Genomic DNA, 27,306 nt, shown 5'->3' with positions numbered 1-27,306 from the left:
ACATACTTTAAAGCCATATTCTATAAGCTCTATGCTAAAATTATTACGTAGAGTAGAGAAAATAAAAGTTATGAAACTTTGCCCTCAGCAACAGAACAAATGATTGATTAATGAGACCAAATATTGCCCGTTAGATATACCCAAAACGAATCTCATGTTTAACCACTATAGAGGCATCAGGAAGAAGAAGAACTGGTCGAGGTAAGGCTGTTCTCAGCGAGTGCATGAGCGCTGAACGGTTGCTGATGGCGGAAAACGTCCAAGCTAATTTTCAAATGGGCACTATCTTCATAAATAAACCACATATTTGAAGTACATTTACTATTACATTATCTCCTAAAAACTCTTAAAACTACATTATTTGTAAAATGATGGTGGGTTTGCTCCTCCGCCATGAAACTCAAGGTGAGAAATGCTGCAAGCGGAGTGATACCAACGGTGAGACGGTTCCTGTGCTAGAATATTGCATGGCTGGAAAGACCTCTCAGCCAATCAGATTCGAGGACCAGTCCTGTTAATTTATCATTTTTCCTTTTTATAAAACTTTTTTTCCTTTTAATTATTATTTTTTGTTTAAATTTCATGTATATAATAACAAAAACCTTGCTTCCGTTCGGATAGAAGGCTAAACAGTTTTTCCTGAATGCTTTGGGGAATGAGTCAACAGTGGTAAAACGTCCTAATCTCCCCTGAATGACTTCAAACTCCAATGGGAATTCAACACCACAGAGTTTACACCACATATCTCATCACCCTGCAATTGCTTTTTCTCTGTTTGCCCTTTATAACAGTTTCTGCAGTCTTCAGGCGCTATTTTTAGTCTGTTGCAGTCAGATTTGTGCTGTATACTGCCTGCTTTAAGCTCTGCCTTACCTAGAACTCCGAAGATGTGTCACTGATTCTACTGGATCCCATATGCACTTTACAGGTTAGAATAGAACATATGGAGGAATTTAAATAGACAGATGAATCGGTGCTAGCACTCAACGTTACATACAAAAGCAATTTTTTTCCCCATATGTATTTATATATTGCATTTGCACACATTAAACAATAATACAAAATATATGCACACATTTTTTAAACCTTGATTATTTTACTCTCTGGTTTACACACTGATGCTCACATAACAATAACTAACTAACTAAATATTCATTTCATTTCAATTAAACATTTTCAGCCTGTTCTGTCTTTTCCAGTCAAAGGTGAAGATTTAATTGAGTTCATCATCAGAAATGACAGACCCGACTCGGGCAGAGACAAATTTAGGGATGCTGTTTTCGGAGCCTGTGATTTACCTGTCGTATCTTATGAAACATTCAGCAAAATGTTTGAAGTAGGAGTAAACAGATGCCTCAGGATGTTTTTTTCTGCTGAAGAGCATTACATATACATATATACACATCAAAACTAAACTTAGGTATAATTTAAATATCATATTCACCAGACACATTCACCTAATGGGAGTTTAACTGAACTACCCCTCAGAACTGCATGAGATATACGGTCTGCCATATGATTATATGTTTCTTATTTTTAATTGAATTATAACCATAACATTTTTTATTTTTTTCTGGACTCAGATTTAATGGTTAAATTAAATGTTAGTAATCAAATAGCATCTAATGAATTAAAATCATGAAACTTACACAATTTGACAAATGTTTGTTATATTTTTTTTTCTGGATTCCATTTGAATGGTTTAATGACTTTTTAATAATCAAAAAGCATGTCTAACCAAGTGAATTCATAAAACTTTAAGAACGACATCATTTTTATTTTATTGCATTTTTTATTATTATTTTTTAAATAATATGGCCCTATGAAATGTTTTATGTTTGTTTGTTTATTTGTTCATTTATTAATTTAGTTATGTGTGTGTTGGGTTTTTTATTTTATTTTTATTTTTATTTATGATTTCATAAAAAAATGTTATCATATAATAAGGACTAAAACTTGAACAATTTATTGAATCTATTAAAATGTAATCAAATTCCTCCACAACAGAGGTTTACTTTCAAAATGAAACCATAGAACAAACAATTGTTTGATTATTCCTTAAAGTTTTAATAATTTTGCGTACATCTCTACTTTTGAATTACTCATCCAAAACAAGTGAAATTTCACATTATACAGTACATTCCATTTTATTATATTTTAATAGAGAACTCTATTCCTCCAAAATGTTTTGTGTTTGTAAGTCAAATCTGATTCCGTACTTCATCTCCCTCCCAAATAATTTAATTTATCAGGACTTGAAGATAGAAAACTCTTCCTTACTAAAGTCTAAGTTTATAGAATCAGTACAAAGGCAATATTCAGACTCTGCCAAAAACATTTAATCAAATGATGTGTGCCATATCTGACCACTTCTTTGTTTAACTGCCAGTTAATGCTTCTTAAGTGCTGTCCCACAGGGGCTTTAACCTGGGCTTTTATGGATGGGTAAAATAAAACGTCAACCATATAGTGTCTTTCTGGATTGCATTTGAGATTTCAACATGCAAACTCTTCTTCCCCTGTGACCTCTAACTGAGGTGAAACTGAAAACTGCCCGAGATGTTCATCCAACGACATTAACACTGAGTTACTTCACTCTAGTTCACACACACACACACACACACGCACGCACGCGCGCGCACACACACATACAAATAACAAAACTTTCAGATTTGTATCACTTGTTTAACTTATAGTGTTTGTGGTTATAGTTAGACAAACAAAATTAAAGAAACATTTTCTAAAAACAAGTCTTAATATCTTCAAGGATTTATTTGAATATTTTTACTGGAAAATAATAACAAAAATACTTTCTAAAAATATGATTGTATGACGTACGTGCATTCATATTCACAAACTTTATTTTAAAAACAGATTACTTCATTCATAATCGACAACAACAGACAAAAACTTTTCAACTTCAGCAACTTGCTAAACATGCTAATATATATTCTCAAAATGAATAGATTCTGCAAAAGATCTCTTGAGTCTGTGAATGTTTGACAGCAACAAAGAGCATGACGTATATAGGAGCATTAAATTAAAAGTGCTGTTTTTCTCTAAGTGGTTAATTATTTTGTGATGTTTTTTTCTGTCTCCCCGTTGAAGGGCAATTTTAATACTAATTCCCCTGTCTGTTTTAATGCATCAGAAATTAGCTTTGACTTTTGCAAAGTAACTGCACATAATGCTCTTCTACACTCCCACTTCTCCATCATTTATTGTCACCAATTTCAATGACAGTTCTTCTTTGTACGACTGATACACATATCACATAGAGTCCCTTTTAGAAATGTTTAGTTGTGCTTGCATTAAAGATGTCTCAATAAAGAAACTAGCTTTTCTTGTGCATCATCTGATGACCAAATTTCCCCCTTTTAAGTAGGTTACAAAACATACAGAAGCACAAAAAGCTTATGCAAAGGAATTGTGCTGCCTTCCGGTTTCATGTAGACCATGAGCCACCAGATCCTATTTCATGATCTCTTAGTCTTTTTGTTAGCCCGATTCTTTTTTCCTAGCACGCACATATAGGCAAGTGCCCCAGATTGCCTTACTTCTCAAAATGTGTCTTAACCGGTCTCATAAAATGACTTCAATGCTTCGTGACAAAGAGATTTGGGATTTAGCTGCACTGATTACAGAAGATTCCTGAAGTCAAAAAGAAAAGAAACAAAAACGCCTCCGCAAATCGAGATATACCAGTTATTCACATCCAACAAATATTAATGATATTTTCATTCTCAGTAGGATTATCCAATCATGAAGAGAGACCTTGGAAACGCGGCGCCTTTAGTAAAGGCTCACAAGTTGCTTTTCAAGGACACTGAAGCCTACATAACCAATTTTTGTATTTTCGCATTCAAGCAAGCACAATGAACATAAGGTGAAAACAAGCTCGTAGGTCGATTTTTGCTGTAAAAAGGTTAACGGGTTCATGATTTGACATTACATTCGAGGAAGACGAGGAGGAAGAGATGAAGCGGAGGTAAAAGCAACCCTGACAGATGTGCGCCGGCGGGCTAGAAGCCTCTTCACATGTTCCTGTGCAACAGTCCCATGATTCTCCTTTCTGCTTTCTTACGCCACTTACAGTAGGCACCAGCATACAGTCTCTTTATCTCAAGCAACATATTCCAGGGAGAGCAGCATGTTCTAAAAAAAGGCAACACTGATTTATTTTTTTATTTTTTTAAGGACTGGGGCTTTCAAAATATCAAAACAATGCATCATTAAAGTGGTCCATTTGACGCATACAGTATTTAAAGTCTTCTGAAGTAATACAGTATTTGTGGAAGAAACAGACAGAAATTTGAATCGCTCACTCAAAATCTTGACATTCGCAATAAAATAAGATCTGTGCTCAAATTGTTGGTCGTGAAACAAATTAAATGGACTTTACGCCCAAAGCCCAAACGCTTACAGTGTGTGTGTGATGTAAATTTCATCATCAGCATAGTATGCATACTGTACACAAGTCGCCCGTATTCTGTACGATTGTGCATGTGTGCCTTGATTGTTATATATTAGGGCCGGCACTTTAACGCATTTATTAAGATTAATTAATTACAGACTTTAACGCGTTAATTAATTACACAAATTTTTTTTTTTTATCGCACTTATTTTTGCACCGCGGAACATTTCTCACTGGATGAGTTTCGGCGGACCGATTATACTGGCGCACCAACTAGCGTTCATGACGAAGAAGCTGACGAGATCGCTTTGGTTGGCCGGTGGATGGGAAATTTTGTTACAAAAAACTAACGGATGGAAGCGTCGATAAGAGCATGGTTGTGTGCAAGCTATGCAACAAGGAATTCGCTATTGCTAATGCGTAATGATATGACGCAGCGCCTGAAAATAGTTCCGTTGTGTTGAAGGAAGGTGGCCTATTTTCAGGCGCTGCGTCATATCATTACGCCTGCTGCTCTCATGGTACGGCAGTGAAGTTTCTTGATTATTACGCAGGAATGAGAGTATAGTTCCAAGCCATATCAGCCTAGAAAATCGCAACTTTACATTTTCCGTCGGTCTTAGTCCACGATGTAACTACAGAAGAGTCAAGTTTTAAATAGGAAAAATATCAAAACTCTTTGGTCTTTTTTTTTTTAGAAATGCTAATGGTCTTGTCCACTCCAATGATGTATGCTAAGCTATGCTAAAAGTGGTACCGCCAGAACCGGAGATCGGCTGAATGGATTCAAAAACGGTAAAACTGAACAGTTTTACTCTGGGGGAGTTGTAAAATGAGCCTATTTCCAAAAAAAGTGGAGTATCCCTTTAAGCTTATGTATTCAGTCATTATTCAATGGTATACTAAAAATCCATGTGAAAAAAATTTACTTCTCACTGTTCTCAGGTCAAATATTTATGCAATTAAAATGCGATTAATTTCGATTCATTAATTACAAAGCCTCTAATTAATTAGATTAATTTTTTTAATCGAGTCCCGGCCCTATTATATATATAAATTTTTTGTTGTTCCATAAATTATTTTGTCCATAAGGTAGCAATGCTGGTCGGAGCTGTTGTTTAACAGTCAAAAAGGAAATGGAAGAGACAATGGCTACATCCGAAATCGCATATTTCCCTACTAGTAGGCAAAAAACAGTATGTGAGGTATGTCCGAATGCACAGTACTTATAAAAGAGTAGGCAAAAATGACCTACTACTTCCGGCGAGATTCTGAAGTGTGCATACGATGGACACCTTACTATCCCATGAGGCCACGGGAGAGGATTTGTGAATGGCAGTGAAGCGACATAACTGACGCTGGTAGATCACATGATTAAGACTGGAGACGCAGCAACAACAGACACCCTTGTTGACGAGTGCTTGTGTGAGGGGGTCAATAATTACATGTAACTCTAGTTATAATAAAAACAACTTTTATTTGTAATAACTTCAAGAGAGAAATTGCGCAGACACTTGACAAGGACAAAACTTTCTAGTGCGAATGTGTCGAGTTCTTGTGTTCATGAATGCTTTCAAATGTAGTATATTTGGAAAGGTTTTGCATCCTGGTGTATGTACAGTAAATGTTGAGCATTTGTGTCAAAAGTGCATCAGCACTCACACTTTACTCGTATGTCTTCAGAAGACATAGAAGAGTGCTTTTGCATTCTTCTTGAAGCTTGAAAGCAGTCCCCATTTATTGTAATTGCATGGAAAAGAGCATCCAGCACATTCTTCAACATTTCTCAGTTTGTGCTCCACATAAGAAAGAAAGTCAAACGTTTTCGGAATGACAGGATGAGAAAATGGCGCCAGAGTTTTTTTGGGTGAACTATCTCTTTAAGCTAAACGTTTCTGTCATATTCAAGACTCTGCACAATAATTCATCAGTGAATCATCTCAGATTCTCTAGGGGAAGATTACCGGTTAGCATTTAACAGTAACTGACCCTGTACGTCCTTGTAAAACAACAGGAAATTACCCACGGGGCGTTAATGTACTAAACTGACATGTGCTCTTGTTAATATTCAGAAGGAGACAAAGGTGAAGCAAGATTGGTTGGAACGGTATATCTTTCACATTTACATGTTGGGAGCAGTCAATGCAGCTTCTTAAAGACTGGCACAGATGTCATTGGCAAGTTTCACAGATTCAGAGGAACGTCAGGGAAAATGGAGCGAATCCCAAGGACACTAGGTTAGACGTGATGTACAGAATGGCCTCTGGATGTAATTATGTAACTGCGAAAGGTGCGGGATGACGCTTAGATGAGAATCTCCAATGAGAGAAGGCATGAAAAGCACACATTCGCAGTTGTTACCCTCTGGGAAACTTCCTAAATGGGTATTTTGTCATTGTTGTGCCCTTGTAAGGGCAATAGGGGCCTCTCACATTGTGGGGAAAAAACCTTTCAACGAAAAGCACTGATGGAGCTTGAAAGCAAGTCAATTACGCTTTTAAACAAATCACGCTAATCACCAATTTACTGCTCGCACAAAGAGAGTCCAAACAATGAGAAACAAACAGAAAAATGTGAGTTGCTTTTCTATCAATTTATAGGCCTAGTATAGCTAGAGTGTTTTTTTTTTTCATTGGGTAGCGGGTCTCTGGGGAAATGCCGCCCACATCTCGCCCTTACTGCCATCACAAGGGCTTTAACTGAGTGTGATTCTTGTCCTGTTCCTGGCCTTGCATAGATGGCCCTCAGGGACGAGGTGCTTTAGGGATATATTGAATGATTCATATAAATGGAAACCACTGTATAACAATGTAGACAGAAAAATCTGCTATTGAAGAATGAAGAAGCCATTTTAGTCGTAAACTCTGGTTGTTTAAAGATAGCAGAGAAAAAAATAAAAATGTCTGAGCTGATCTGTTCTGAGAATTGTGTCTTTCAGGTGAGCACAATAGTCTTGTCAGTGTATCTGGGTCTCTTTACATGAATACTGTGTAATTTGAGGAGTGTTTCTAAACACCAAACCTCAATGCAAATGGATTAAATAACATAGCCTATATAAACACATTCTGAAAATAATTCCAAATGTGAGCAAATTAAAATTCAATTGTAACATATACAGTACATTAGGGCTGTCGATTTAATGCATTCATTTAATTAATTAGTTAATAAAAAGTAACACGTTAAAATTAACGCATTTAACGCACCCGACCCGCTCCAGACCTACGAAGGTCATCTTACATTTTAAACAGTTAACTGGTGACGAACATGAAGCAGGGCAACAGCTTACTGCGTGATGGAGCCTATATATAGAATACAGTTAGAATGCCCCTAAAATTCAAAATATTAGGAAAAAATGCCTTTGTATGAGCTATTGTCTCATATTTATATCATAATATAGTTCAGCAAAATCACTCAAGTAACGATCGCAATATCACACGAATGCTGTTTTTGTCCCAATAAATAAGAAGTTAATATATATTTTAGACACAATATTGTCCGCTTTTGCTCAAGTTTGCCAACAAAAATATTACGTATAAAGCAAGAGCAGTGCCTGCAACCCCTTCATCCGTTACTTATTCACGATACAGCACTTGCCTCGAGTACCTTATTGCTTTTATAAAGCGGTTACCACACAATAAAAATATTAAAGTAAAAAAAAAATGTATTAGTGCAACTTTCATGAAGTAAAATCACTAAAAGCCTTCCTTCCGCTGTAAAAAAAATAGTCCCTGACCGTGAACAGCAACAACGTTCCAATGTGTAATATGCATGAAAGCTCAAATAAAAACAACATAGGAACTGCAGTGTTGCGCAGTGATAAATAGAACCTGGGTGAAGCGGTCATAGCCGTGTTTTATCATGAATAAAGCACAGCTATTGACCAATCAGAATCAAGGATTGGAACTAACCGTTTTATAAATGTATATATATATATATATATATATATATATATATTAGGGCTGTCAAGCGATTACAAGAAGAACACAAAAAAAGCCTATTTCTTTGTGTTTTTCTAGTCTCGATCGGTAATGAACTACATTGGTCCATGCAGCAAGCACTTCTCTGTATGTTGTTCTACAGAAGCCATCTTTCATCTGGTAAGCCCAACATAACACACCAGATAACCAGTCAGTGGGGCACTTTTCCTCCCGGCATACCCCCCACTTCCAGCGCTTCAGCAGTTGCCCACTGCGGGGAGCCTCTTCCGCTGCATTATGCACAATGATGTGCGCCTTGAAACTGGGAAGTACTAAGCAGAGGCAAATCTCTATGTGTTCCTCTTTGTTCTCAGTGAGACGTCTTGTTTCCTCCTCATCTGTAATTTCACCATCTCCACCCAAAAAATCCAGAGCAGCTGTCACTGTTTCCAGTGCAAAATCAGACGCTTTGATGCAACGAGAACGACATACATACGGCGAAACTTCACAAACAATATATGGTCTGTGTTTAATAATGTATACAATAAAAGGTGGATCTTTTTGGAGCATCACACCTCAGGAGGGAATCTGTTTGCTGGTTGTTTTTCAAGAAAAGACAGACATGTGGAAGCTTCACAAGGTACGATGGGCCACAGTCGGCTTCCGTGCAGGAAGTGTGAGGATGATCAGCAGAAAGCAAGAGGAGAGATGTTACAGCAGACATTAGGCTTGTCTTTCTCACCCCCTTGATAAGATGTCATACATCAGATGGTGTCAGACATTCCAGTACCAGTGGCAACTTGTGATTGCTGTGGTATTGAGGGAATCCAGGTCTTGAGGGCCTGTGATCCAGGAGCTGTCGCGTTCTTATCACAACAACCCTAACCCTTTGATCAGCCATTGGAAACAGCCAAACCCACTGGAACCTTTGAAATGCAACCCTGACAACAATATACCAAGCATGCAGTGTGACGGTGAAACGGTTAGAAACTCTGGAAAGTTTGAAAGGGACAAACACTCAAGATGCTTTGACTCCCACGTGAGATACGACAAACAATAAAAGAGTATCTGAAAGATTTATTCACCCTTGTGAACGTTTTTTAGATTGAAGAACATGAGAAGGAAGAGTTGGTCCAAAGAAACATGAGTACCCTAGTGAAAAAATATATATATATATACTAAAATGTATTTGAAATACATATTCAAATAAAAATACCATTCAATTGTACTTTTGGTATACTAAACTGGTATACAGTCTGCTAAATTGGAACAACTAATTTTGTACTAAATGTACTGTAATTGTGCAGAAATAGTGTTGAAGTCCAACTAAAGATATACCTGATTGTGCCAAAGTGGAAATTGAAGTATACACTTTAAATATCTTGCAATTAAAGACTAATTTTATACAGAGATCGTGCAATCCTTTTTAATAATGATATTAAAACAAATTGTAGGCTTAATGTTAAGAAATGTGCATTGTGCAATAAAGAAATACTCCAAATAAAAGTGTAATTATAATTTTATATCAGTAAGTCTTAAGTGATATGTCAACAAAAATGTTAATGGGTTTGAAGTAATCTTAGAATTAAATTAATGTATTTTAAATGTTGGTATATGTTTTATTTAGGGTATCCATTATGAAGAATAAAAACAAAAAGCTAAAATACACATACAAGGTCTTAGAAATGTACTAGTGATTTTTTTTTTTTTTGCAAACCCTTTATACCAGTTTCAATAAAAGTTCCAATTAGCCTAACTAAGGAGCCGTTTACCCAACACCGTTTTCAACTACAAATACGTGAATTTCTGAAAACCGGTGACGTCATGTGCATGCATATTACAGTTTTTCTGAATTGCTAAAACACTAAACACCATTCTCTGAACCAAATTCTCAATAGCCTAAACCAATTTGTCAAATAAATCACTTTCTGTAAAACATTAAACAAGTTCAGGTAGTTAAAACACTGTTTGCAAATGTCATGCACTCTTTTTTTCAAAACTCTAAAAACATGTTCACTCACTAAACATTTCGCACTGTGATGCACTTATGTTTCAAAATGCTAAACACAGGCAGGCAAAAGTTAAACACAACTACAACACAGTTGTCATCGTTTACACCAACCCATTTCAAAATTGTTCACACTTATTTCTAATGATGTGATCAAACCTGTATATAATTCAAGTCAGTTCAGAATCCCAAAATTGACTCAAAATGTTGCACTGAATGTTGATGCCAATAATGGATGGTAACAATATAAGAGGGAGACAAGAAAGAGTATGTGTGTAAGATGTGGTGAACAAAGAGGAAGAGGAGGAGGATGAGAAAGAGCAAGGTGTGGAGAATGTTGTCAAGGCTGGATCTGCTTTAGGGTTTTTCCCTTTGCCAGCAGAGATGACAGTCTGTGATGTGGACAAAGTCCTCCGGCAGGACCCAACATGAAGACATGATGCTGAAGCAGAATCATCTCACTGACCTTGATTCTGCAGTTGCACAAATCTTCTGAGTGACTTCTGAGTCAACATGCTTTCCATTTAGACTTTTTTACTGTAACCTTTTTGGCTTTTGCAGTTGGATCACTGTATTTTCACAATATGCAAGTGCTGGGCCTATACGATATCATTACAATACTACACTTGCATTGCATACAGTATACAATTTATTCACCTTACTACTGTACGTTGTCATTACTATACTTTTTTACGTAATTGGAAAATTCGTTTACTTTGTTACAATATACTTTTTTTTTTCCTGTAACTGCATGCTTTGGATTCAGTGTTCTCCATTTTTTGGTGTCTAATGATGATCTGTTAGTGTTTATTTGTTTGATTTTGAGCACAGATAAAATGGTTTTGAGGCAATTGTTTGATTTTGCCAAAAGAGTCAGAGGTTCTCTGAATGTGGTTTGAAAATTTGTGTTTGTGTTTAAGGTTTTGAGAAAGTGAGTGATGGTTTCAAAAAATGTGTTTTAGCAATTCAGAAAAAAACTGTAAGTGTTCAGTCTATAGACTCCTTTACAAAGTGACATCGCCAACTACTGGCCTGGCAGCAGAATACAGCGTTTTTAGTCGTTTTCGCTGATCCGTGTGAACGGGGATCGTTTTGACAACAACTTGTCCCAAAAACATCTTCTGTTTTTCTTTTGCTCGGCATGTTGGTTGCACCACATGACTTAAAATCTGCCTGCAAATCAAAGGGATTTTGTCATTATTGTGCCCTTTAAATTGCACATCCTGCAAAAACCTGCTGAAGTTTGAAAGCAAGTCAATTATGCTTTCAAGTAAATTACCACCTTTGGTCAAAACACTACTGGAATATCACATTTCTTAAACCTTACCCTCATTGCATGGTCTTAATGTGTGGTAGAGCTAGTAACACCAAGATTGTAGTAGCAAAGTGGTGTTAGAAAACTCAACACCTCCTACATACAAGGACTCATGCCAACTATCCATCTTAAAAGGAAATTGTGAAGGAGTACTGGCTGTGTACAAAATGTATTTTGCACATACTCATAAAACCTCCTCTTAGAGTGTGTTGTAATGTACTAGACAGGTGTACTGTGTGAGCAATAGTTTCATAACACAAATATATTTTTATTGCTTTAGCTGCAGTAAACATTGTTCTTCCTCTGGACATTATTATTCATCATTGCTGCTGAATACTGCAGAAGATCTGACAGAGCCGCTCGGTTTTCCCACAACACAGTGACGAATTCAATACAGGAATAGTGCTTCAGTAAATAATTAATTCCAAAATCTCATTATCAAAATTTAAACCAGAAGATTATTATTGTTGATGTTGTATTACCTCTAAAAGTGCAAATGAAAGTGAAAATGTGAGAGAGATCGATAAACAAATAAATAAATAAATCTTATTGAGATTTTCCTTCTTTTTTTGTCTAAAATCATTCAAATGTATCTGGTTAAATAATAATAAATAATGTTAATAATAATAATAGAATGAATGAATGAAATACAAATGTACACAAAATAAATTATACAAAATAAATTATGCTTCATATAACATCACTATTGCTCATATGATATTTCTTAATTGTGATTTAATGTGATTTAATGTGTTTTTTTTTTTTAATTATCCATGTACTATGGTGACAGCTTGCAGCAGACCTAGTTGTGTTTTTTTCTTGTTTTCTTTAATTCCAGCCAATCCCATCATTCCCCCGCACAGACGTGTCACTGTATGCACAGGCCCTTCTCAGTCAGCGTGTGCCCAAAACGGTCACATGACCAGCCTCTCACACTCTGCAGCATTTGAGCTATGTGCGAGAGAGAGAGCGAGAGCGAGAACAGGGAATCCAAACTGTTTGTGCTCAGAATAAATGACTTAATGACTGTGAGGTGTTCTTTGGGAGATGCCACACAAATTGTAGTTACCAAGCAACCCACTCATTATCATACATCCAATTGTAGTGACTGTGAATTAAGAGAATGGAAGAGACGAACCTAGCATACTGAGAAACATGGATATGTGAGAAGAACAATGCATCGCTTCATTGATTTTACAATTGGGGAAAAATGTAAAGTATGGAAGCTTGTTTCCGCCACAAAAAAAAAAAAAAAAAAATGTAATTGCGACTTTTTTCTCTCAATAGCGAGTTTACATCTCAGAATCTTTTTGTCTCAGAATTGTGTAATATAAAGTCGCAATTGCGAGTTATAAAGTCAGAATTGTTTGATATAAAGTAGCAATTGTGTTATAAAGTCACAATTAAGTGTTATAAAATCAGAATTGTGAGATATAAACTTGCAATTGCGAAAAAATATAATCGCAAACTTTTTTTCTCAGAATTGCATGTTTATATCTCACAATTCTGACTTTAGTACATGCAATTGCGTGATATAAAGTCACAATTGTGTGTTATAAAGTCACAATTTCGAGATAAAAATTTGCAATTGCGAGAAATAAACTTGCAATTGCAAGAAACAAAGTCAGAATTGCGAGTTTATATCTTTACAGCTTAAATTTATGCAGAAGTGGTTTTGGATAGTTGCATAATGAAGGAAAATGGCGCATGCGAATTGTTGTTCAACAGGTACGCACATAATATCTGCTCAGAGATCTATATGAAGTGCTCATGGTTTCATTTAGAGTGGTTCCCTGGAAATGGCATAATAATTAAGCTACAAACTAGCTGCATTATTACATTAAAAATGTGTTTATGTTTAAGGAATGTGCGAATAAAATCCGAATTACATTCATTAACATATTTTACACATTACTTCAAACTACTCCTCCGCCATATATAAACGCTGTGGCAGTGATTGCATTTAAAAATAAATGGTTATTCCAAATGAATGTTCACAATGCTTTTTTCTTCCCCTTTTTTTAGATTCGTGATCATCACAGCAGATGCGACCCGACAGATCTGGATGTTAAATGAAAACAAAGCACGCTGAGAGTGAGAAAATTATACCTTATGTCATTTGTTTGCCAACTCAGAACTAAAGCCCTTTGTATGGAACCAGTAGACACATGTGGACTCATGTAGATTCGGAAACCCTTCTCTGCCCTCTCCATTCTCCGAAGTCACCTCTCACCTCGATGCGTGATTCGCTGCCTCTGTTGTTCTTATCTCTATCAAAGTGACACAGTTTTAACTCCCCTGCCTTGGAAATGCCATGTCTGACTAGCAGCACGTTCAACAAGGCACTATTCGAACCTCAAAGTGCAAATTTGTTTATTTCAGTATGCGGTATAATAGTTCCATAACAACGAATGTTACTGGCAACAGAACAATTGGTCGCACTCCACAAGGATTCGAGAAGTGAGCTACTGTTAGCAGTTATGCCTTTGAATTTAAAGACCCAATGAAATTTTTTGATGAGCGCAGTTTACTTCCTGTATAAATGAAGGAGATCTGTAAAACCTGGATATCTGTTTGCATTGCCATTCATCTCAACAGCAGTTGTTCGGCTAGTGCAGAAGTAGAACACTGCCTGAGAGTTTGTATCATTGGCAAAAAGAAAATAAAGACACATACATAGAATTAAGTCAATCCCTTTTCCACTAATTGTGGTTGTTAAAGGGATACTCCACCCAAAAATGAAAAGTATGTCATCGTTTACTCACCCTCAAGTTGTTGCAAACCTGTATGAGTTTCTTTCTTCTGCTGAACACAAAGGAAGATATTTTGAAGAACGATTGGGACTTTGACACCATTGACTTCCATAGTATTTTTTTTTCTACTATGGAAGTCAATGGTGCCAAACAACCGTTTTTGGGTGGAGTCTCCCTTTAAATATATAAGCAGTATCACAACTAAAAACAACAATCTTTGATTTTCTAGCTGCTATTGTTAGAGGTAGGTGGTGTTGATATATTTTATAGCAAAGAGGTGTTTTTGTCATTACATTAAAAAAATGTATATGGTAAGCCCTCAATATTTATATATGAGAAATTGTAAGATATAAAGTCACATTGAGACTTCTGTTACAACAATAGTTAGATATAGTCACATTGTGATTTTCACTGACCACAATTTTGACATCAATAACATGGGGGGGAAATGTCATATTTTGTTTGTACAAATCTTAATAATAATAATTTGATTAATAATTTGGCAGCAAGTATATTAGGCTGCTGTCACTTTAAGACCTGACACACAAATACATTATACTTTCTCAACTGTTTACGTTCACCTAAATCATAACTGACTGTGTTTACGTGAATTCTCACCAAGACTGGCATTTTGACATTATTTTGTGTGTATTTGACTGTTCAAGCGCAATAAGCAGCGAAAAATTTAGTACTGAGAGGCTTCATGTGCACGCACTTTGGGTGTGAGGTGAGCACAAAATCTGCGGAAATTAGTCAAATATGTGCAATACACACAATCCAATGCCGAAATTCAAGCCTTGTAACACCAACAATATTCATCCGGAGCAAAAGAAACGAGTGAGTGAGGGGAGGCAGGTTTGTGTGTCAACTCGCTGTCGGAGAGATGAGAGAGGGAGAAAGCGCAGCTGGTGTCATGCATCTATTCTGTGGAAAATTAGTATCAGAAGCATTTCAGATATTTCAGTAATAATTGAAAAAATCTATATTTTTGACAACACTACATTGCACTTAGTTTATTATTTCAGATGCCTTTTTAAAAGACTACAATTGAAAAATGTATATATTATATATAAAATTCAACCAAAGTGCCTAGTAGGAGTGACTGCATTATGCGGGTGTTAAAGGGGTCATATAATGGTGCATGCACTTTTACAAGTTGATTGTACTGAAATGTGTGTTGGCAGTGTCTGTACACAACCATCATATAATGATAAAAATCCATCCAGTGGTTTTGTTTTAATCTCCTTATATGTTTTCCCCTGTCTCAAATCAAGCCGTTCGACCGTGTGACGTCACAAGCTCGCACGCCCCTCCCACGATTGTTGAATGACAGCAGCGTTTCAACACAGACCCGTCCTCACTCATGAGTGAGCTGTCAATCATAGTCCGCGCGGACCGGCGCGGTCATTGTTGATATGCTGGAGCACTGTCTATGAGCAGAATGGCGTCTAAGCGATTGTGGTGTTCTGTTCTTGGGTGTAATAACGAACACAGTAATTTTAATGTTCCTAAATCCGAACCGCTGAAGACGCAGTGGCTGAGTTTGTTTTCGAAGGGAATATTCCCCACGAGCAACATCAATGCTCTCATATTTGTGCGAATCATTTCACACACCAGACTGCTTTATAAACGAGGATCAGTATAAAGCTGGATTTGCTAAGAAGCTGCTCATGAAAAAAGATCGGTACCAGATATTCGTGTTCCTGCTGAATCTCCAGAAGAACGGAAGTGAGTGTAACGTTTTATTAAACTTTATTAATATACTAATCTTTGCAAATCGCTAGCTGCACACTTCACAATGAATGCGTCTAAGGTTTACACTCAGGGTACATTACGGCATGTTTTCTATGTATGACGTTCTCAATATAATTCATAATCCCACGTTTATACTGAACAACGCGTTATGGTTATTGTGTTATTGTGTTACAAACGGTGTATGCACAGAACAGAGAGGCGGGGTGAGCAAAGCTCATTATCATTTAAAGTCATATGCACTGAAACGGCGTGCTGAAAACAGAGCTGTTTTTGACCAAGTAAAATAAGTGTTTTCTTACAATACTAATGAGAATTTTTGATTAAAGTATATTACAAACTTTTAATTTAGACCCTAAAGAATCATATTAGCTTGTACAAAAATGGCATTATATGACCCCTTTAATGACAAGCCCTGTGTGAGATATGCAGTCACAATTATGAGAAATAAAGTCACAATCACCGTTGTTCTTTTTTACACTGAGGCGGAAATGGGCGTCCATAAATTAGAACAACAATGCTAAATGCTAAATTAGTTGTTTTGCTCTGATAGATTATGGGCTATAGATGAATACAGACACAGTTTCTGAAAAGTGGAAGCATCACATGACTCAGGCACTTGTATTGCATAACGATGTGTGTTGACTCATCAGTGTTAGATCCTGTGGTCGATTACACATTGTGTGCTCTGCATAGTAGCAATCAAGTCAGTGCTACATAAGGGGAGGTGGGTAGGATTAGTTTTGCTCTACTCTAAAAAGGCTTCTTGTTTGCACTCTTTGAAACTGTGAAAACTGAGGCCAGGCACAGAGAAGCCATTTAATGGCTTTCAAGTCATTCCTAGATCCTGCCCAATACGCATTACAGGCTGAACTTGTAACATTGCATTTATGGATCCAAGGTCAAAAGCACAAATGGGTAAAAACAAAACAAACAAAAAAACCTCTCCTGCATCACTCTGGATTGTGTTTTGGTGAAATGGGTTTGTGATAATTCAGCAGTGGGGGCAGATTAAGAGTTGTTTGAGGCCAATAAACCCTGAGTGACTCTTAGCTAAGAGAGGGGGCATTTTGGCTGTCAAGCATGTGCTTAATCTAGCATTAAATCATATGATCGGCATTAAGTATCCAGGCCAGACAGGATCTGATTGAAGAGCAGCTGGGGCAGCCTCGCTCTCTTTACCTCTCTCAATCCTGTTCCCACGCCATTATTGTTCCTATGACATTAGTCCTCATGTACAGTGTCCATACAAGTAGCTAGACCCTATTTAAACATGCTTTTCACTCCGAATACTCACTTTACCACCATTAAAAAGTCTGATCACTAAACAGTGACATTCTCGATCATACTGTAGGTGACCAGCGCACTGTTCGTAACACAGCTGTCAGACAAGCACGCTCCATTTCTCCTTTCCAATGAAATCGCTATATAAAATGCAAGAAAATTTGCAACCGTTATATGGATCACTGACATGATGAGTCACAACCACAAAGTCACACTGTGACAGATTTAAATCAGAAATAAATTGACAATTGTACATCGTGAGATAAAGTTACATAGCGAGATAGTCACATTATGAGACTTATGAGAAATAGTCACAACTGTAAAATATAACTTCACATTGTAACATATAAAGTCACAATTATGAAGGGGGAAAAAAATCACAATTACTTGTTTAAAACAAATATATGATACAAATCAGGGTAATAAAACTGCCCTGAAATTGATATTTTTTGTTATGTACAGTTTGTTTGGGATCATGTTTTATTCTTATTTCCTTTTGACTTGATTATGTTTATTTGTGAAATTTCATATATTAGTTACTAATTACAATATGTTTATTTAATGCATATTTATAAATTACAACACTCAAATTCGAGTCATGCAGTGTGATCAGCAAAGTCATGTGATGCACCAACATGCAGGAAAATAAATAAATAAATAACAGGAAATGATATCATAGAGAAGAACCCTGCAGATCTTAATGACTGTATGTCAATATCAATAAGTCCCTTAAAATATCAAATAATTAGGGATTTTCATCTTGATCACATAGGGCCAGATTTACTAACAAAGCAAACCCTGTTTTGGAGTTAAAAAACTACTGTCAGGATTTACTAAAGACACGCAGTGGAAAAATTAGCGCTGGAAAGGCGTGGGCACAGTTATTATGCATTTGTAAGAGTTTCAGACTCAAAATTTATGGGAGGAGAGGATTTAAATGAATCATGCTAGTTGATTTACTAAGGTTTGCTCTAGTCGATTTACTGGTATTTGCGCCATTATTTAATGCCCCCAAAAAAACATGTCTTAAACCAGATGCTAATTTGTGCAAAATTCTCATTTTTCGCACAAGTTAAATTCGCAACTTTCAATGGAAACATAACTACTACTGTACATGCTGTTTTAATTCCCAGTCTATCAGAGCAAGATTCTAACACGTAACTTCAGGCAAGAAATACCCTCTCAGCCACATCAGCTCATGCTCAGGTATAGGGGGTAGAGCCCTTCTAAGACCAAGATTCTAGAAATCGCCCCTGAAACGTGGCGTTGTTTTTCCTAGATTACGGCAGTAATCTGCCATCGACCCCTTTTGGGAACGTTGATCCGCCCCAAAGTGCAATCCTACCGACGAATACCCACAAAACACACATACAAACCATCCCTTGCAACATATCAGCTGTATCACTTTCAATAAATCCACAGCTCAAGAGAGAAGCCCCTGCTATGTAACCCTGAGCGGCACATCTGTATGCATTTGGGCAGAGGAAGGACTGGAACAGAAGCAAAAGCCATCCCGCCGGATGTCTATATGAATCCCATAATCTGACCCGCCTCACCCGCCAATGAGAACAGGCAGATGGTCACTGAAAACATTTCTATTTTTTTCTGTATGGCATAGAAAGAAGCAAAGCTGAGCTTAGCTGTACCGAGAGACTGAAAGATAACTCCGGAGACAGAAAGAGAGAGACAGAGAAAGGTGTAGTCGAAGGTCATGGATGATTGACTCCATCACCACTGGAGGTGCAGCTGGAGACAATTGTGTCAAGAGAAAATGCTGATAAACACACTTCTCCGTGCAGTTACACGCCAACCGGTAAAACACTGCGGAGATAAAATCCATTTCAGGATGCTCTGTTTTTTGGGGTTTACAATATCTCACTGTGTATGACAGCTACTCACACATCTCAATGAGCTGGGAAATGATGAATAGAAAAATCAACGGGAAGCAGAGACAACTGTAAAAATTCACTTTGGCAACCTCTTTACTTACTCAATGAAGTGAAGGCATACTGGGTATTTTCCATGCAGTTAGTAGCACCAAAGGGAACTGAAAAAAAATAATGCAATTTCCAAAAAAGCTTCCCCAAATGCTTCCCAAAGCCCCTTCTGCCCATCACGACAGAGGGGCGCCCTAGGCGGAAACTGTTGTCTCTATCAGAGTCTGCCGAAAAGGAAAGCTACTTTCTGCCTACAGAGATAAAAAATAAAAAAGATAATTGTGAGATATAGTTCATATTAAGGCTATATCACCCATTATGAGATATGAAGTCCCACTGTGAGAAATGTAGTAAAGTCACATTGGAATTATAAAGTCTCACTGGCAGATATAAAGTCGCAATTATGATAGACATTGTGAAATATAAAGAGGGTTATTTTAGTTCGCCAAAACTAAAACTGGGCAAAACAAGATCCACTGTCCATTGTCTATAGGGTAGAGAAGTCACTTTCAAACCAAGCAGCTTTCTGTTGGTCAAAAGGGCAAATTTGTATAACGAAATTAAATACTAGTGAAATCTGCATGGGTAACTTTTTCACCCTGAGGCGAAACACCTGACCGCATTGATTTCTATTCTAATGACCGGATTTTGCCAATGAAATCTCTCCAACCCAATTTAACCTCGAATCCTGCTCTAAGGTCACGCTATTGGCTGAGTCAGAAGTTCGGGTAATTCGACCACTCAAACAGAGCAATATAACACCACTGAGATAGCTGTCTCACTCTTTGAGAAATCACCTTATGAACACAGGTTGCTGGCTGTTTTTGCACATTAAACCGAAACTATTTTAGGGTTTAAATGCTCAACCTTCACTTCACGAGGCATATCTTTGTTATATTTAAGAAAGATGCTTCACACTTTTTGGCCTGATAAGGGAAAGTGACTCTGTGCTAAGAATGTCACCCTTTGAACAAAACAACCCACCCTATTCAAATCCTACTATCTCAAACCACTGAGTCACTTAAACTTTCTCGGCTCCAGGCGCATGCATGATTCGTTACTATTATGAAACGAAGATAAAAAGAAGAGTTAGAGAATTCAACTTTATGGCTGGGTTTCTTAAGGATACGGGTATGAAAAGACGAGTTTTCTTTGGTTTTGACTAGTGAGAACTAGAAATGTCTTTAAAGTAGAGCCTAAAGTTTCTGAATGTCAACTTTCAAGGACTGACACTGGCACAAAAGATGACATTATACAGGTAAAAGAGCAAAATAATCCACACAATCTGCGCTGAATGCAATTTGCATGCCACAGTTCCCAATATTAATACCAAAAATTCCCAATAAAATGACAAAAGTGAGCTTGACTACACTGCAAAAATGATTTTTCTTGAAAAGTTGTTGTACTAGCAGTTATTTGTTAAATTTACTAGCAAAAAATCTGATCGATTTTTTTATTGTGTGCAACATGTCTGAGTATGATTGTCTCTGTTTTGTGGTCATGTGATCATGCTCCACCATTTCCCTATATGCCAAAATCAATCTCTTTATTGGAGGGCAAATAACTGCTGATCAGTCCCGAATGAAGAAGGCAGAGCGTTCACTGTAACTTAACGGCAGACCCAGCGTCAGTCAGGCAGCAGTGGACACGAATGTGCCGAGACACTGTCATAAAATGATTTTCATTGAGCCAAGGAAAGAAGAAGACAGACTGTAGGGATCGGTCATCCTTGAAAGGCCAAATAGGAAGTGATGGTTTCCCACAGTGCTGGATCTGTTTCTCTGCAGGAACCCCAGAATGGATTAGTAAAGGCTTTGGCTGTGGTTTCACTGGCTGTAACCGTAGATCAATGGAGGACTTTGGAGTGCAGGACAAATACATAAAGTGCACTTAAGCAAACCTTAATTATACCAACAGAAACAATGCTGAAGATATACTGAACACTGGATTTGAACTGAGAGAGCCAAAGGCTACATTTTCTGGGTCATATTTCATATAATTATCATACATTTGGAATTTAAAACTGCTTATGGTGCGTGAAGAACTGTTGGTAAGGACTGGATCAAACACTATCAACATGCATTTTTAATATATGAAACACTAGGAACCTTTTACAGTTCTGTGTTTTGGAATAAAGTATATAACTTTAAATTCTTGAATAACAAGTGACATTAAAATCAGGGTACAAAATGTACGTTTGTCAAGAGCAAAGAATCAAACAATAAAATACGAGTTTTAAAATCACGTCTGTTTTTGTAAGAGGTTCAATTTCTTCACCGAAAAATACTTTATGTAGCCTAGAGAAAAATAGCAAACAGCAAAACGATTACATAGGGACAGGATGAACAATAAATTGAATTATGATTAATCATATCATCGCTGTCTGGTGTAAACCTTGAATCTTCATATTTTGCCATTTTTATTTTTATTCTTATATCATTACTATTGGTCACCATTTATGTCTGTCTGTGGGTTTTGCAAATAGGCTATTTAACGAATGAAAAGTCTTAAAAAGAGCTTGTGACTAAACTTTGTAACTTCATTGAATCCTCAGACTGTCGGTAAAACCTCATAACTCTACACCGCCTGAACCGCGAATAATTCAGACTGAAAATAATTACAATATATATTATTTAAAATAAACAGAATTAATTATAAAAAATAAATAAAAAATTGTCTGGTTAAAAAAAATAATAAGTACAGCACATTTTCTCTATTCGCCTGCCATTGGTAGGCATGACTTATTTTGGATCCTGATTACAACTGGTTTCATACAAAAAGTAACTGCCAAATCCTTGTATTATTCCAAATGTGAGTACTCCAGTGAGAACAGCGGTAACTGCATACTGTGAAAGCTCTTGTTTTTAAGCCCTTTTTTGGACAGGACTAGTTTTCCCTGAGGAGGTCAGGTTAATTTGTATTTTCAAAGACATACTTTGTGATTTTAATCCTCTGAAATCAAACGCGTCTGTGTTTTTTTCCTCACACAACCAAAAAAAATAGCAAATCACCTACTTTTTGCCCCCCTCTAACTCAGGGTCCTCTGAGAAATGTAATCCTGTCCGAATAGAAATGTCTGCGGAATGACACTACGCTTCTCCTCGTTTATTTTGCCCTTCATCGAAAACCGTAACTAAAGTTAAATTTCTCATTGCTCTTCCTGCTGCACCTTCATTATGGATTTCAACCTTTTTGCCAGCTTTCTGGTGGGCAGTAACAGTTGCTGGTTCAGGATCTGCTGGCCTCCTATCCGACGTTAAAGGAAAATTAATTGAAGGAAAGTCTGATCGCTGACTCACATTCTTACAATAAAACAAGACGGACAAAAAAAATTTGTAGTGAGTTGTCGCTAATACCAAAGATAAACACATTAGCCTTTAAAGCCCACAAGCTTTAGTAGCCTCCTCAGGTCTAGCAGAGAGCCATTGATTTTGCTGAGGTGTGAAATGTTTAAGCAGAATATTGATGTGCTTACAACATAATGGAAGAACAGGCCTGACCTCCTCCATCCTTTACTCCGCTTCGCTCCCCACCCATATTACAGCCTCGCCTCCATCTCGCTGCCCGCATTGTGTATCCGTGTTGGCTTCCAGACCAGATCAACTGGAAAATTACACGTCTGGCCGTTTAAGCTCCATTGGCGAAAAGTCTGTTGTCGGGCATCAACTCAAAAGTGGCGAGAGTTCATTTAGCGTGTTCGCCGGCAGAGGGGGAGGAGGAAGAGTAATAAGTAATAGAAGAGCAACACACAGGCTAATACATCGGAGCAATTAGCCGCAAGCCGAGGCTTCTGTGGCGTGACGGAGGCCTGAGGGTAATTGCACACCCCACTCATCACTGCCTCTAGTTAATACAGAACTCTGCACCACAGGGAGAGGGAGAGGGAGAGAGGGAGAGAGGGGGGGGGGGGGGGGGGGACTTCCTCTTCCTCTTCCTCTTCCTCGCCCCTGCTCTCTACTTCCATTCCAATCATCCCTGAGCACCACTCTGCTTCACAGTGAGCCCACTCTCTGTCTTTCTCCCTGGAGATTGGAGTGTGCACCCTGGTCCTACCACCTGCTGAAAATATGACAGTCTGTTTGAAAAGCCCGGGATGGAGTGTTCAATCTTGAGCTCACACTCGGAATACGGCCTCGTCTGCATATTTGGTGTGCGCTTTGGCTCATGATGGATGGCAGAGAAGGAGCGGGAAAAGGAGAAATCGGAAACATTCCTCTCAAACGCACTTGGCACTTATGGAATTACGCAACAACCGGTGGTTAAATTACATTTAGTGACACCATGAAACCAATAAAACTGACTAACGTAAATCGCTTACAGTTGATGTGGAAATCAATTTTTTAAAATGTATTGGTAACACTTTAGTTTAGGGTCCAATTCTCACTATTAACTAGTTGCTTATTAGCAGCACAAATATTACTAGGATATTGGCTGATTATAAGTACTTATAAAGGACATATTAATGCCTTATTCTGCATGATATTCTACAATCATACCCAATACCTAAACTTAACAACTACCTTACTAACTATTAATAAGCAGTAATTAGGAGTTTATTGAGGCAAAAGCCCTAGTTAATAGTTAGTTAATAGTGAGAATTGGACCCCTAAACTTAAGTGTGACCAAAGTATCTGGAAATAAATAAATAAATAAATAATTTGAATAGTCTATAAATAATTTGAATAGATCATTTTCTTTTTTGTTTAAAATCATGGTTGGTAATTAAAATCATAGTGATTATTTGTTCAAAATACAGTAAAAACAGTAGTATTGTGAAATATTATTACAATTTAAGATACTGGTTTTCAATTTGAATGTATCCTAACATGTAATTTATTCCTCTGATGTCAACACTGCATTTTTTTTTTGGCCATTACTCCAGTCTTCAGTATCACATAAACAACTAATGATTAAATAAGTAAATAAATGTGCAAATAAATGACAAATAACTTATAATTACATTAAAAAAGACACGACTGATTTCCCCCCCAAAACCATTAGATTTGCACAGCTCAGTTGGAGGAATCCGGATGAGGTTATTATTTCTCTAGAAGATCTTTTGCTCAAAAAGACTCTCAAAAACAGTCCCTTTCGAACAGGATCATTTGGACAGCGATAAGCTCAGAAAGGTTTCACCAGGAGAGTAGAAGTCCAATCAGTGCCATTTTAGGCTTTTTTTAGTGAGCCCTTTTCTGCCATGAGTGTTCACACTGCTCATTTGACACTAGGAGAAACTCTAAAAATGCTGTAAAAAAAAAAAAATCTTGCAAAGCAATCTAATTCAAAAGTCACTTCTTCATTTCACGCAACAGGGAATGCATCATGATGCAGCAGACAGAACATAGCCATACTGTGTTCGCTGTGACAGATGCAGCAAAACCAGACTGTTCTGCAAGCCCAGTTCTCACAGATAAATGGTGACTCCTAAAACAGTGCCATGTGCCTATTGGTCCCAAATACAGTTCTGGAGATTCGCACAACACGCATGCATTTCATTTGTCCTGCCGTGTTATATTTGAATGTCACCTCACCAACCATCCAGCATCCAATATCTTATATAAGGGAGAATGCAATAAACTAGCTGCATGTGGTTAAAAATACAACTGACTAATATATTAACACTAAGTAAGAATTTTTTTCATTCGCATATCATCGTAAAATTAAATATGGCACAAAAGAAACACAACTTGGACGGTGAAGGACGTTAAAGGGAAAGAGAAACGTATGTTTGCTAACAGCACATACGGATTAAATTAAGACCCGGTTATGAAATAACCACCTGCACCTAACGTGACTCAAATGTTTTCAGGCTACATGAGCTATAGGCGATACAGAACACGCATGCATCTACACCCCCTACCTGTGGACAAGAATAAGACATTACATGAGCTTTGCAACTTGACATTCAAAACTCCTCCAATTTCTGGTCTTTGGTTGTGAAGAAGAGAGAAGTAAGGGGGGATAGAACAACACTAAAATGTATCATTGAACTAATGTAGAACAGTGTTTGTTAATGCATCATGAAACAACAATGACACATGCCACCTAATGGCTTCATGGTGATTCTCGCAGGACATTTTTTGCATTAGAATGAAATGTCAAGAAATCCATATGCACATTGAAGACAAATAACATGGTTTTGATGACCTGCAGTGATTCAGAATACTGTATACATATTGTTTTCCCCTGGTAATTGGACACATCTTTGCTGTTAAATTAAATTAGTGTTGTAACAGAGGTCTGGTGTATTTAATACCTTTAGTAGTCTTTAAAATGGTAAAACATCTAGCCAAGGAGAGAGAAAAAAACCCTGCTGAAAACGTGGGTAGAACATCTTGTCATGCAGAAAACCCTATCAGGGTGTGCTACCACCATGGGTAAAATATCTTGTCAGGCAGAACTAACCCACAACCCTAACCCTAACATTAGAATTAGAAGGACTATTACAGCATATCGTTTGTCTAAACACAATTTCGCATCATTTCATACCATCATTTTACATAAGTCCTTGCACCGATGCAAACATTCAAGTAATTGCATATGCAAATAAAGAGGAGAAAGTGAGCTATCAAATTCACGATGGGGAGAGTCGTAGCTCTGGTGCATTGCTGACCATTACTCAGCATCGAAAGAAACACATAGAGATCTTTGCACTGGGACGCACATCACACTACTTATAATAATAACAACCTATAGTCTTCAGATTGTGCTTGAGATTAATCTGAAATCAAAAGATCGGCAAAAAAAAAAGAAAAAAGAAAAAAGAAGCCGAACAGAGAGAAATAGTTTGTGCTGCACAGTCAATTAATTCCAACAATCTAGAGAGTCTTTTAAGAAAAGCTTACCTTTCCTCTGCGATGCTCCTTGTCCTCCGGTGTAAAGTGCCAGCCGGTGGTCGTTTGGTGAGGACAGGGTGGGATAGCTCTAATTAAAGCGGCATTAAAGATCAGACAGGTTCGGTACGGTTGCACAGTACCTTAATGTTCTTAACAATGTGCACCAAAAAACAAGATGCTTTCATTTTCTTTACGCGTTACAATTTACCGTTACTTTTGCTTTCTCGCAAAAATAGTTCCCATTCTCGTGTTCGACCCTTTCCCAGGTGCGTCGAATCAGATATCTAGTTTCCTTGGCTTTTCAGTTTCACCTGGCAATAAAGAATACATATCCATATGCTGCTGAAATACAGGACAATCCAATCCGTCAGAGGAGTAGATCCTCGAGTAGGAACCCTCTTGCAATATCATCCTGATAGATGGGTGAGTTAGAAGACAAATACACACGAAGCGTCTGCTCGTCTTGGAGCATGCTGGAGAGTGGGCGTTATTGGGGTAGATCTTCACGGCTCACTGCCAATAAGCATGCATGCCTCCGCCTGAAGCGCTGCTCCTTTACATGCACACAAACAGGCTTTTCTGTCAGTGGGGATGGACGAAACTTGTGACTTTGAGCTTGGTAAGAGGTAAAAAGGACACATCATTACTCAGAATACGATAGGGGAACTGAACTCAGTTGAAACTAACGGATAGTGCTGAAATGGTTACCTAGCACGTGAGCGCGGGTGCGAATAAACGATAATCTGACCGAAGAAGCACAGGCGCGGTGATTCAAATGTCAGTGCTTGTTCAGCACCAAGGACAGCGCACAGGAACTCGACACGTTTAGAAACAGATTTTGTGCCTGATTTGTATGACTGTTTGTAAAGCATTTACCAAGCGTGTCTCCGGCAGAGGGATGGGGATTTTGATTCCATAAATTATTCATTAATGATTTGCTTACTATTTATTTTACATTTGACTACTTTCATTTCTGTAGTATTTCTTTCCTGAATACCTCTTTTAGATAAAGCCATGTTTATTCCATTTTGTCTCTTTATTTCTATTTTATATATATATATATATAAATATATATATATATATATATATA

At 37.4% G+C, this 27,306-nt stretch overlaps 1 protein-coding gene across 2 annotated transcripts in view; it reads right to left on the bottom strand.

Annotated features, from left to right (window-relative positions):
- The window catches only part of zgc:172282 (leucine-rich repeat and fibronectin type III domain-containing protein 1-like protein), a 128,683-nt gene extending 101,761 nt beyond the window's left edge, over positions 1 to 26,922 (bottom strand). Inside the window, exon 1 of one of the 2 annotated variants that reach the window (XR_008808151.1) lies at positions 26,226 to 26,920. The gene's annotated coding sequence lies outside the window, so the exon portion shown is untranslated. Of the gene's footprint in view, positions 1 to 26,225 lie in introns of both variants that reach the window. The other variant, XM_056262457.1, reaches the window with a different exon arrangement.
- Positions 26,923 to 27,306: the final 384 nt, after the last annotated feature.

The sequence above is a fragment of the Rhinichthys klamathensis genome, unplaced genomic scaffold (assembly GCF_029890125.1).
Source record: "Rhinichthys klamathensis goyatoka isolate OS25496 unplaced genomic scaffold, OSU_Roscu_1.1 h1tg000192l_1, whole genome shotgun sequence".
Taxonomy (NCBI): Eukaryota; Metazoa; Chordata; class Actinopteri; order Cypriniformes; family Leuciscidae; genus Rhinichthys; species Rhinichthys klamathensis.
This window is presented reverse-complemented; position numbering and strand designations above follow the sequence as displayed.